The 12,544-nt window shown below is 40.7% G+C and overlaps 1 long non-coding RNA gene across 1 annotated transcript in view; it reads right to left on the reverse strand.

Moving 5' to 3' along the window:
• Nucleotides 1–606: 606 nt before the first annotated feature.
• LOC120524206 overlaps nt 607–12,544 on the reverse strand; it is a 42,256-nt gene continuing 30,318 nt past the window's right edge. The window contains exon 3 of the long non-coding RNA XR_005632767.1: nt 607–678. This is a non-coding gene — a long non-coding RNA (uncharacterized LOC120524206). The remainder of the gene's footprint in view (nt 679–12,544) is intronic.

Raw genomic sequence — 12,544 nt, forward strand, 5'->3', positions numbered from 1 at the left:
TCAAATTCATTTTGTCACTAATTGAGAAAGGACACAAAAATATTTTTTCTTGGTTCCTCTGTAATAACTCGAAACTAAGAAACTCCTAATGACTGACCACTAATGAAGCAGTGTTACTCTTGTGTGATAGGAGACAGTGAATTCTATACAGCAGTAATGGAATTAGGAGAGAAGCCTTAGATTGTGTAACTGATGGGAGGCACTCAGCCAAGCAGAGCGCACGTTCTTTGAATACATTTTCCATCCCCAAAGTACTGCATAACTGTACTTAAATCTTAGTAAGATCATATTTAAGAATTATTAACATGTTTTCAATCAGTCTATGTTAAAAATCCAACTTCTCTCCTAGTTACCAGTGATGGACTCTTTAAGGGAATACAAAGGCAGATTCTTTCTTGCGTGTTGTTAGTCGGTAGAGTAATCTGTGCCCCATGATCAGAGTAGGGGCTTCTCTTTGTTTCTGTAACTACACCTTAGGTGAGACTGTGTCAGAGTTCCTCCACTAGTCACCAGAAGTCAACTAAAACTCTGCTCCTTAACCTCCATTATAGTCAAGTTAAAGAAGTGACCTGAAAGGGCAGTGCTTCAGTTTTTAGCTTTGACCTACCTGGGCTGGGCCAACTCCCTGGAACTCCCATTTCCCTTGAAGGGCATGTCCGTACTGAGATGTTTCCGGTCCTCCCCAGAAAAGAGAAAAGAAAATACTTTAAGGCATGTGAAGGTCCTTATCTCTTCACCATGGTTTTTCCTGTGGCTTCAAATCAATCTTCACAAAGTGGTAGAGTGAACTGTGGCAGTTGTTATCAAGCACACACATTTCTTTCTTTACATTACATACATTACAATGCAGATCTTAGAAACATACTGGACATTTCTACATCCTATTCTGATCAGATACCCCATCCTTTGTCTATCTGGGGAGATGAGAAAGTTTAATATGAGGAAATTAACCTGAGATCTTCCAATACCTTATAAAAACTTTAAAGTGTTTGTCATAAAAAGAAAATACAAATATTTTTGCACACATGTTACAGATTTGTTAGCAGATTGGTTTGCATTGCTTCCTTACAATTCAAAAGACATGGCTTCAAATCTTCCAGATTCAAGGTTAACTTTATTTATCATTCGAAACGACATATAGCAATGCGCATGCAAAAAGAAATTGTATGACACAGCCCAATTATGTGCAAGAATAGCCAACAAAAACAAAAAAAAAAGAATAAGAACAAGAATAAACAATAGAGGATCACCAACATACATACATACTGTGTACCCAACAATGCAACACAATCCACCACATACGTTTAACTTAACAGTTGATTAAAGATTTAAAATCATGCAAATTAGTTACTTATTGCACTGTATTGACATACTGGCACTCTATTAACAGCTCAACCATAATTAAGAGTCTAATGGCTTATGAGGCAAAACTTTTATGAAATCTGTCAGTTCTGAACTGTATACTTTGGTACAGCTTGCCAGAGGGCAGAAGGGCAAACACTGAATTGTGGGGATGAGAGTGGTCTCTGATAATGTTGGTTGCCCTGTTTTTACCACATTTGTAGAGTTCCTCAGTGGACAGAAAGATGTCCCAATGGTATCCTCAGCTGCTCTCACCACTCTGTGCAAGAAAATCTGAGTCTGAGTCAGTGAAGTGCCCATATCAAACAGAGATGCAGGTGGCCAATACACTCTCGATACTGCCTCTGCAGAAATTGATGATGGGAGGGAGTACAATCACTTCTGTCCTTTCTTGACCAGAAGAGAGCACTTGTTGCCTTCATTGGAAAGGTGCTATGTCAATAAAATATACTAGCCAACCCGCAGCGTACCATACGCCACATAATCAGGCCGGTTTTTTAATGATTTTTAAGCACAGGGAGAAAATTAACATTTGAAAAATCGGTAATATAATAAATCAGCAAGAAAAGCAACATTGTAACAATGCACGGAACGAGCCAACACACAATCATCCGTGACTGAAAACTGGCGGACCGCCATCGCGCCTTCTCCTGCCAGATGGAGGGATGGGGGTACACGGCGCAGAGTGTGGAACGGGAGGAGAGGAGAAGGACGTCCATTCAGCTCCCTCCGTCATGCTAGTCTGATGATTTCTCGTTCAGTATGCACTGCCCGCTCATGTGCCCACCTCTAACTCGTCACTTGAGTCGTTGTCATCTTTACACAGTCCAGATGCACCTGTGACTGACGTAGACGTTTTCTTTGCTCTGTGCGGTTTTGGCTGAATTTCTATATATAATCCACAAAGACACCCAACCACGGTAGTAGCGAGGTGGGAGGGGGGTGTGTACAAAGGGTTGGGACGCAACCAGTGCGAGCGTATGAGTCGCACTTAGTGGGAATTCCACAGTTTGCAGCTCGAATGGGGTTCAACGGCTTACCCACGCCTCTCTGCGCCAGGTAGACACACGCTCAATGTCATGCATAATTATTTATTGAATGCTAAACACTTCTGGAAGGACATGGTTGTCTAAAACGGGTTGGTGTGAGAATACAACAGTAAGTGAATGAAAAGATGGAACTCTGGAGAGAGCAAAATACAACACAATAGTGAACCTGCGGCATAACAAACGCAGCATAATTATTTATTGATGGTTGAACACTTCTGGAAAGACACAGTTGTCTAAAAATGGAGGGTTTGAGGATACAACAGAAAGTGAATGAAAAGATATAACTCTGGTTAGAGCAACATATAATTGTCCGTGAGTTTGTCGCGGATGCAAATTGCTGTATGTAGCGTGTAAAACAGTTTGCTATGGTGCACGCGGTTGTGCGTCGTAACCAAAAACTCAGTTTTTAAAGACTGCTTACTTCATTGTGTTTTAACCTCAGTTGTAAAGGATTGTTTTAAGGATCCCATGGGATACCCCTCGCAAAGCGTTTTACACGCTGCATATGGCGACTCACCTCCACGAGAAACATGCCTCTGTGAACAGTCAAGGTGGCTCTGAGGTACATGACGCCTCTACGACAGACGAATATAAATGACGTCGATCCTTCTGTGTCGTCGCTTCCGAGTTGGTGTCGTCGTATCCAATATTCTTGGAGTTGGTGGGCGTGGCTCCTCCCTGCGTACGCCATAGGTGTCTTACTTGTCGGCGGCTTAGTGAATCCACGCCCCTTGCGGCGTGCTTTCCATGGGTGTCTTGCCTTAGTGAATTATATATATAGATTATTAATAATTCCCAGTAACTTTGTGCTAGAGAGAATGGAAGGTGTTTGGCGTTTTTCTTCCTGAAGTCAATAATGATTTCTTTTGTCTTACCAATATTTTGTGTCAGGTTATCGTTCTTACACCAGTCCACTAGTTGTTTAACCTCTTCTCTATAAGCTGTCTCATCATCATCAATGATGAGGCCTATCACTACTGTGTCATTTCTGGAGTGTGACGTATGGCCAGTAAACTTGCCCAGCGCCGACATCTCTATGCTGGAAGGATTGAGAGAGAGAGTGTATCCAGAGCATCACCTCCCCCGGAGCACTAGATTGTAGCCCCCCTGTGTTGCAGCAATTCCTTGGACTCCCACAGGGCCCCATGGGAGTTAGAGTTTAGTGCAGCACTGTTGGGGTCCATGGGTGCTGCCAGGGGTGATGGTAGGTAAGATAGTGTATGTGTAGGAATAAAGTGAGGATAAGGGTTTTACCCCCATTTATCTTAATGGTAGGAGCCCATGAGTAGGAAATACTTAAAAGGCCTCAGTGCCATTAGTAGTGAGGTGAGTGTTGAGCACAGGTGTCGCTATTGTGCGTATTGCAAAGGTTCATTTTTTCCCCCCATACTGTAGGTTGTCTTAAAGGTATTTTTTCATCCTTTTTAAGCCAGTGACTCTCCTAGACTTCGGGGAGACATTCAGCACTTAGGGGGAGACCCATTGGATCAGTTATTCAACCTTTTTCTTTCTACCATTTTTTCTTTTTGGCAGCTTTGGGTGCATTTTATGATATATAATTATAATTATAAGTACCTATAATTACTATGCATTAATTTTTTCAGTAATTTATTGAATTTGTCCTCTTTGCTGGCTGCGACTATTTTGTTTTGCTGGATTGTTACATTTTCTTTTTTTTTTGGATTGTTTATTCCTTCATGATTTTTTTGTGGATTTTTGTCCTTTATCTCACCGGCAAATATTGGTTAATGGTTTTTCTTGCAATAAATATTGTGATTTTGATTTCAAGAGACTTTGTACTTTATCTGGGATTTGGGGTACCTTGAATGCTGTCCGGCTATGAACTACTAGCGGATACTGACTGAAGACAGTGTATCGTGACACTGCTGCCGAGCCCTGGGTTGCAGCACTTCCGCCACACCGAGAAGTGCTGCCAAAAGATGGTCGATGAACACCTGGAGCACTTCTGGGTGCCTTATAAAAGGGGCCAGCAGCCACTACTCTAGAAGCCAGAGTTGGATGGAAGAGGACAAAGCTTGCTGGAGGAGGAGTGGAGGCAAAGAAAGGTAAAGAGAGAGGAAGAAAAAGAAGGAGAGAACTGTGTTAGGTGTACGGTGCTTGTGCCTGAACTGTGTTGTACAGGTGGGAAACGGGGGAAGATGTTTCAATGATAATTCCTTGTGAATGCAAGTCTCTATCCAACATAGTGTAATACAAATTAGAATATCACAATGCAAAAAGTTAAAAATGTTAATTTGTTTAATGTTCATTGTTTCTGCTACATTTACTAATAAAAGGCTGATCCAGTGTTGCCTTTTACTTACAGAGCTGTATAATAATTGCCCTAATAATGAAGCAGCAATGTGCAAAGTCAGTTTCTGAGGAAACCTCATTATTACCTACGTCACTTTCAGTGAAAGATGGGCAATTGAGGTATATAAATATAGAAGCTTTTGCTTGAAAGCATCAATTTCAGTGAAACAGATGAATTAATCATGCTGCTTTGTCTCATTTCTATGTGATGCATGGTTTTCTGAGGCATGATGAAATTTCAGGACTGCTGAGGTTTCACCAGATACATTTCATGTCTATAACAGCACTTTTCTAAAGATCATTCAATTCAGGTGAGTTTAGTGTATACTTAATATAGTATTCTTTTAAACAGGCTCATGGGGCTAAATTATAAACTGGTGCATCACCAAAAATCTCAGAGAGCTGTATAAGAGCAACTCAGGCCTTCAGAGGGCAGCATGGGGACTTTCTCCCAGCCTGAGCTGGAGTCTCACACACCTGACTTGTTCCACCAACAGCATTTTCATTCCATTCACTAAATAGACAACAGACTCCATAACCCAAATAGAACATGCATCTGTAACACTGCCACTCAGCATATAATGGAATTGGTTGTAAATGTAAGCTATACTTTTTCCATACATTTCGAATACTCAGTTGTGTTTGTTATCATCCATATGTACAACTTAGCTTAACCTGCCAATATTACAATTTGCTTTATTTGCCCAAAATGTTTCTCAACATTAGGCATTAGGGCATCCTGAATTGTGGATTTGTTATGTGTGTATAGAATAACGTACACTGATTCACTGATTGTTAGAATTTTCAGGTCCCACTGTAGTCAGAGTGCTGCCAAAATCAGCACCTTCAACTTAATCACAGTCAGAAGAGGGCCGAAGGGGTCCACAGAGAGAATTTCAACTCCCAGTTTACCAATTTATGCCTATACTTGGCCTGGTAGCACAAAATCAGCCCATTTGCTTGGCCACTGAGTGATTATTTAAGGGGAGTTAAGAAGTAAATAGATTGACTTTCAACTCCCAAGTCATAGCTATAGAGTGTTGTACCGTGTTAGCCATAGATTGATACAGAAGAAAGTAGGGTGAAATGACACCTTTTATTCGCTAACTAAATAGATTACCAATGCAAGCTTTCAAGGCAGCTAAGGCCCCTTCATCGGGCAAGGTCTATTTAGTTAGCCAATAAAAGGTGTCATTTCACCCTACTTTCTCCTGGAACTCCCAAGTCACTAATTTGGACCTATAGTACATATTTAGCTCGGCAGCACATTTCTTAATGCTGCTAATGTCAGAATTACTAGATATGTAAACACAGCAGTACAAGTAAAAAACCTTGCTGGAGTCAGAGTATTCAATGTTGTGGTGAAATCGGAATACATTGCCAGGAATGTCTATTTTTCCCAGAAAGTTGTGATACTAAAAAAGCACTAAGAAAATATGAACATCTTTGTGGTTGGCTCTTTAAAATCAGAAATAGTCTACGTCGTCTTAACTGACGTGGTGTGAATCAAAAACTATATCATATATGTGCAACAGCGAGTGGCCTAGGATTTTCAAGAGAATTAGTAACCCCACTCACGTGTCATATGTCCAGTTCTATTCTGCTTAAAATAGCTGCCCTCTGTCCAAAGTACAATGAAATTATCCTGCCAAAAAGTGGCAGTAATAAAAGACAGACAAAAGAATGAATACAGCATTAAATGTCATTCAAAGTTATATTACAGTCACTTTATATACGTGTCACATGTGGGCTGCTGATTTGCACAAAAGAGAGGCAGAAGAGAATTGGGCAAACAAAACTTTTATTTTGGCAGTTGCAGGATCACCACTCAAAATTTATTCAGTAACTGTGCCTTAATTTAAATTCACAGAGCAGCAAACAACTGCTTAGTCGTTTCCATTAAAGCAACTCCAGTTCTTCAGTTTAAGAGAGAGCAGGACAACAGGTGAGTGAACTGACTTTTAAAGACTCGTAATAATGTGTGACAAGTGCTTTAGGCAGTAAAGCAGCTGCAGAACCAACAACTGCCATCCTGAGTGTGTGTTTTCTCAGCACTGGAACGCCGAGTAACAGAGTGTTTTCTCTGCAAATTAGGTGGCTGAAGCTGTGACATGGACCCATTATATCTTGTAAATATATACAGTATGTGCAGAAGTGAATGTCTGTAATATGGTTTTATATTTATAGCTAGAAATCCAAAATGGCAGAAAAAAATGAATCATGTATCTTACAATGTTCTTTAATTCCAGAGTTTACAGCACCATCCTAACCTTTCTAATCCACCCCTCTTCCATTCACCCCCATTTCCTCATTTTCTATGTATTGCCTTTGATTCTTGTATGTCTAATCATTTTTCTCTGATGATGAAACCCCTTGAACCCCTGTCCACGACTCCAGACACCAGGTAAAAGTCCTCAAGTTGACTTTATTTTTATGCCACAGTGTACAAAGCACACTCTCCTCCACAATACTCATTAAATCACCAATAAATCACCAATAAATCAATCCTCCAGCTCCCAGACGCGTTGCCACCCTTCCACCCAGCTCAGCTCATTGTCTGGGAGTTCCCACAGTCCTTTTATACTCCCTGACCCGGAGGTGTTTCTGCCCAACGGTCCACAAGTCCTTATTCCTTCCGGGTCAGGGTAAATAGTCCTTTTCTTCAACCCGGAAGTCCGTCGCTCTTCCTATGACGAACCTCCGGGTCACAGGGCACGAAGAAGCCCTCGGTCCTCCCTGCAGCTCCCTCCTGTGGCCCCCACGGCATCCAGCAGGGCTTTGCATAAAAACTCCATTGTCCATGATGCCCTGCTGGTCTTCTGGGGACCTCCATGCTGCAAGGAGGGCTCCACCTGGCGCTTGGGGTATTGGCGGGATAAATGGCCGCCATCCTTCACACTATCTATCTATCTATCTATCTATCTATCTATCTATCTATCTATCTATCTATCTATCTATCTATCTATCTATACATAAACCCAGCATATGCAAACTTAAGAAGAACATATTCAAAATAAATAAAACTTTACAACCTATAACCCCCCACCCCCCCGATCACACTGACTTAACTCCCTGCCCCCCACCTCCACGTAATTTTTGCTATATATTGCCTTTGATTCTTGTAAGTCTAAGCATTATCCTCTGATGAATGCCCCTGGCAGGGGCTGAAAGCTCAGCAATAAAAAGTACTTTATAAATCGTGATTCATTTTCTCTCTTTGTTTATCTTCAGCTGCAAATATGCAAATCGTATCACAGACTTTCTCTTCCATATATATTGTGATGGCTGGCTGGCCGTTTATCCCGGCCAATACCTCCAAGCCGCCAGGTGGAGCCCTCCTTGCAGTATGGAGGTCCCCAGAAGACCAGCAGGGCGTCATGGACATTGTAGTTTTTATACATAGCCCTGCTGGATGCCATGGGGGACACTGCAGGGAGGAACAACGGATATTTTCCCTACGCCCCGGAAGCACACATGGACAAGGGGAATGACGTGCTTCCAGGGTGAAGAAAAGGACTTTTTACCTAACCCGGAGAGTCACACTGGGACTGGGGATTAGAACACTTCCAGGTCAGGATATATAAAAGGACTACGGGAGCTCCCAGACGGGGAGCTGAGCTGGGTGGAAGGGTGGCAACGCGTCTGGGAGTGGAGGATTGATTTATTGTGATTATTTGTGATTTGAATGAGTATAGTGGAGGAGAGGGTGTTTTGTGCACAGTGGAAATTTAATAAAGTCAGCATTTGGACTTTTACCTGGTGTCTGGAGACGTGAACAGGAGTTCAAGGGAGCGAGAGCGCCCCCTATCTGTCACAATATATATATATATATATATATATATATATATATATATATATATATATATATATATATATATATATATATATATATATATATATGTCAAATCCTGTTATACCGAGTACTGCAGTAGCGAAATTTTCAGAATAACAAATACTTTTTGTGGGCCCGGACAAACATTCATAGAACATAATGTTAAATCAATTTAAGTTTAACAGAATGCAAATTTATGTATAACAAATGTTTTTTCCACAAAAATTGCTACTGACGATAATAATGAGATGCACAAAATGCTAAATACTGCGCCTACACTTTGCGCGCTGAGTCTTAGGAACCCTGCAACAGTCGGTATCAAAGAAAGAGACAGTCTGTTGCAAAATTTCTGATCTCAAGCAATTTCGTCGAGAGTGTAGGCATGACATCATACAGGTATAGCCAAATTCAGAGTCAATACTCCACCTAACCTCAACATGGGTAGTTACATCATTTGCGGATACTATACTGTTTGAGTTTCATAGTGCTTTTCAAAGTTTTCTTTGAGATGAACAAAAAAGGGTGAAACAGTGTCAGTTTACACTGAAAGAAAAATAACAGGCCTAGAAAAAGTTGATTTCGGAAAGAAGAAAAATGATGTGGAGATAATATTCGGAATCACCCCTTCATCTAATGTGTTGTTTTCTTTCTGAATTTTCATACCTGTATTTCTATCAAAATGACAAAACATCTACCGTCTTGTTTTCATCCTGTGTTCATACCTGTATTTCTGTTAAAAAAAGTTACATCTAATGTCTTGTTTACAAATAAAATGTATTTTGCAGTTTAAAAGTGCTGTTATTTTATAAAAGTATTGTCAGGCTTGGGTCACAGAGTTGCATGAGAGAGGGGAAGGTGAGTCCAGGTTTTCAAGGAGGATGCAGATACTTCATTACTGTATAGAGAAGGCAGGTACAGTCTCAAGACTTCATTCAAAATATGAGCTGTTAAGAGTCATGACACGGGCGATCATCCTGCTTTAACTACCACCTTCAGATTAGAAGAACATCAGCGGCAACACTGGGAGATGTGGTCCGGAGTAGACAAGCAAGTTACACAGTACACCTGATCCTGCAGAGAACAACCAATTACTTTGCCCTTGGTTTACTGCTTACCAGATACAGCAGAGCAGCTATGGAGATGTCCTTGCACCACTGCCATTAGAGATGACGACCCCAGTCACAATAGTATACATTTTTTCCCCATATTCATTATAACGAAACTTCCATTGTAATGAAATATTCTTATAATAAAATATAGTTCCATGAGTTTTGTTATAATGGGAATCCACCTGTACATATACAGGTATATGTGTGTATATGTATATATGTTTGGAGGTTGGTGCCCTTGTGATCACATATGTAATCAACGAGAGTGGGTGAGGATGAACATTGTAGGAACTGGGGGGTGAGGGCAGATCAATAGTATAGCTGCATTCGCCTGGTTTCCAGAACTTCAGCAGCATTTTTCTAAAGGGGTTCAGGCAATGAGTGTGACTAGTCAACATGTATGCAAATAATTCCACAGTTCAAATGTCTTTGTTTAAAAAGTTTTAGTAAAAATACAAAGTAATAAAGCTTACACAAAAATAAAGAGAAGAACTGATAATACAAAAGAAATGTTTTTATGTAAGATGTTTCTGTTCAAGGTTTGTATATCATATGTCTCTTTCAGTTTCTCATTCAGTCATATGTTCATACATCAAACTTGCAGACACGAAACATAAATGGTCAGAAAACTGTATGCTGTTGTTACTGTTGTGTCCCGGCGTGATGAGCGCCATTTTTCTTGTTATTTGTTTATTTTTGTTATATTTTGTGTAAATATTATGTGTGTGTTTCTTTAATTTATTTTACTCTGGCAGCGTCTTGGACAGCGATGCAGGTCTTGTGTGACCCCGCCCCTAACGCGATCGATTCGCTGGACAATCACTGATGAGCTAGTTGAGGCGGAGTTGAGGCAGGATTTAAGATGGCCGCTGCTGTTTGTTTGGTGTGCTCGCTTGGGGAAAAGGTGTCCTGAAATGCTGTGAAGGGACTAAATGTTTGAACTTTTTGTAAAGTGGTTTTGCTGCTGGCTGCAAGGGCGACGTCATAAGGACCTGAAGAGAGTGGACTATGGTGTGGTGGTCTAAGTCTGGAGGGAAAAGCGCCATCAGCGACAGGGGCAGCGGCCACGGGATATTTGTCCCTTTTTTCTCTTTGTGTGTTCAGGTACCCGATCGAGGCGAGTGAACGAGAACAGGGAGGCTGATCGGGTGACGTTGAGAGAGATTGGGTGTGGAACCAGGTTGACGGAACGAACGGCGGGTGGACAGAGAGAGAGCGACTCAGACCCCCACGATCCCCAGTCAGCATGAAGGGAAGTGGCTAATAGTTAGTTGAGAGTGTGTGCATTGGCCTTATGGCTGAGGAGGGGGAAAAGAGGGTCTGAGGGTTATTTGGCTCTTTGCCGTAGGGTCCGTGATGTGACGGAGGAGAGACGGTGTGGAACAGCAACAGTGATTGGCTGGTTGAAAGGAAGGACACCATTACTGGATTGCTGCAACTGGACACTGTTGTGGAATGTAGGGAAAGTGTTCAGCATTGGAGAATCGGGACTTGTGAGACCTGAGAACTAAGCATTTGAGCACAGGGAACATTGGGCGCTGCCAGAAGTTTTTGGTATTTGATGATTTATTTTGGTTTAAGTGAGGGCCTCGTGGTTAGAGCACGGAGGCCCAAGAACTGTTTAAGCTTATTTATTTATTTCTTAATGTTTGAGTATTGGGTTATTGTTTGTGGAGTTTAGTTATTCATTTTTTTTGCCCCTTTTATGTTTCCCCCCCACCCCTTAATAGTATTTATAGTGTGCTGTGCTTTCCTAGAGTGATATAACTCAAGTGCTGTGTGAAAAAGAACTGAGGGTTGTGTTTTGGTTATTTTGACTGCTGTGTCCACCACGGTTGTGTTGGGAGGGGGCCCGGACCAAGGGTACAGAATTACCACCTTGATAGAAAAACTCTGTGCATTCAATAACCGTGTATTTGAACTTGCCGCTACGTGTGTGTATGGTCCCTCTCTATTTTGTTGTGCTCCGGGCGGTTACAAAGGGGTGAAACAAAGTTAAAGCGATAAACTAAAATAAATTGCTGTTGGGGTCTCTTACCCCGGGCCACCACATTACCTCATTGAAAAGAAGGCAAAATGTTTAAATAAATAAATTTTAACAATAATTTAAATAAATTTAAATAAATGTTTAGCTAAATCATTTTGACGGGTGTTCAGATAAAGCTGAGCACTAAGGAAGTTCCATTACAAGTTAATTATAGAGGTTAAACAGAATCATCCATTATCTATGTAGTTAAGAGAAACTCGCATCCTGAACAAATTAAGCAATCACTCACATGCATTTAACATTAAAATGAAACATTCTAAGATTGGCTCTTACAGATAGATAGGTAGGTAGAACAACTGAGGCAGTTCCAAACGCATTAGTAAAAACTCAAAACACTATACTTGTGGTATCCTTGTAAATTTTACTAAAAGATCATTGCTGACAGTTTATGTCATAAAGCTGTCATTGACTGATCTTTAATGAAGAAATCAGATCATCTTTAGAATTCAGTTAATAATTATGTCACACACACCTTACCTTCAGAAATCCTTGAGAAAATAGTCACCTTACAGCTCCAATTGCACTCTGAAGGATACAGCCTATTTGAAGACATTTACTTGGCCTTTCATCTTTATTAGAGCTGCTACTCTGGCAGCAGTGCAACTAAAAATTAAATATTCTTAAAGTAATGAGAAGTGGTGCTCAGATGTTTCAATATTAGATTAAGAAATTTCTGCTCCTTTTAATAATAAGAATTAGTATAAAAGACACTTTATCATTTTTTCATTACATTTGGAATGCTTTTTGCTTTCACAGATTGTTATGGCATAGTAGTACAGGAAGAAAAATGAAACCAGCATAACTGTCAACATTTTCTGTTGTATCAGTGATT

This window comes from Polypterus senegalus, chromosome 2, assembly GCF_016835505.1.
Source record: "Polypterus senegalus isolate Bchr_013 chromosome 2, ASM1683550v1, whole genome shotgun sequence".
Lineage (NCBI taxonomy): Eukaryota > Metazoa > Chordata > Cladistia > Polypteriformes > Polypteridae > Polypterus > Polypterus senegalus.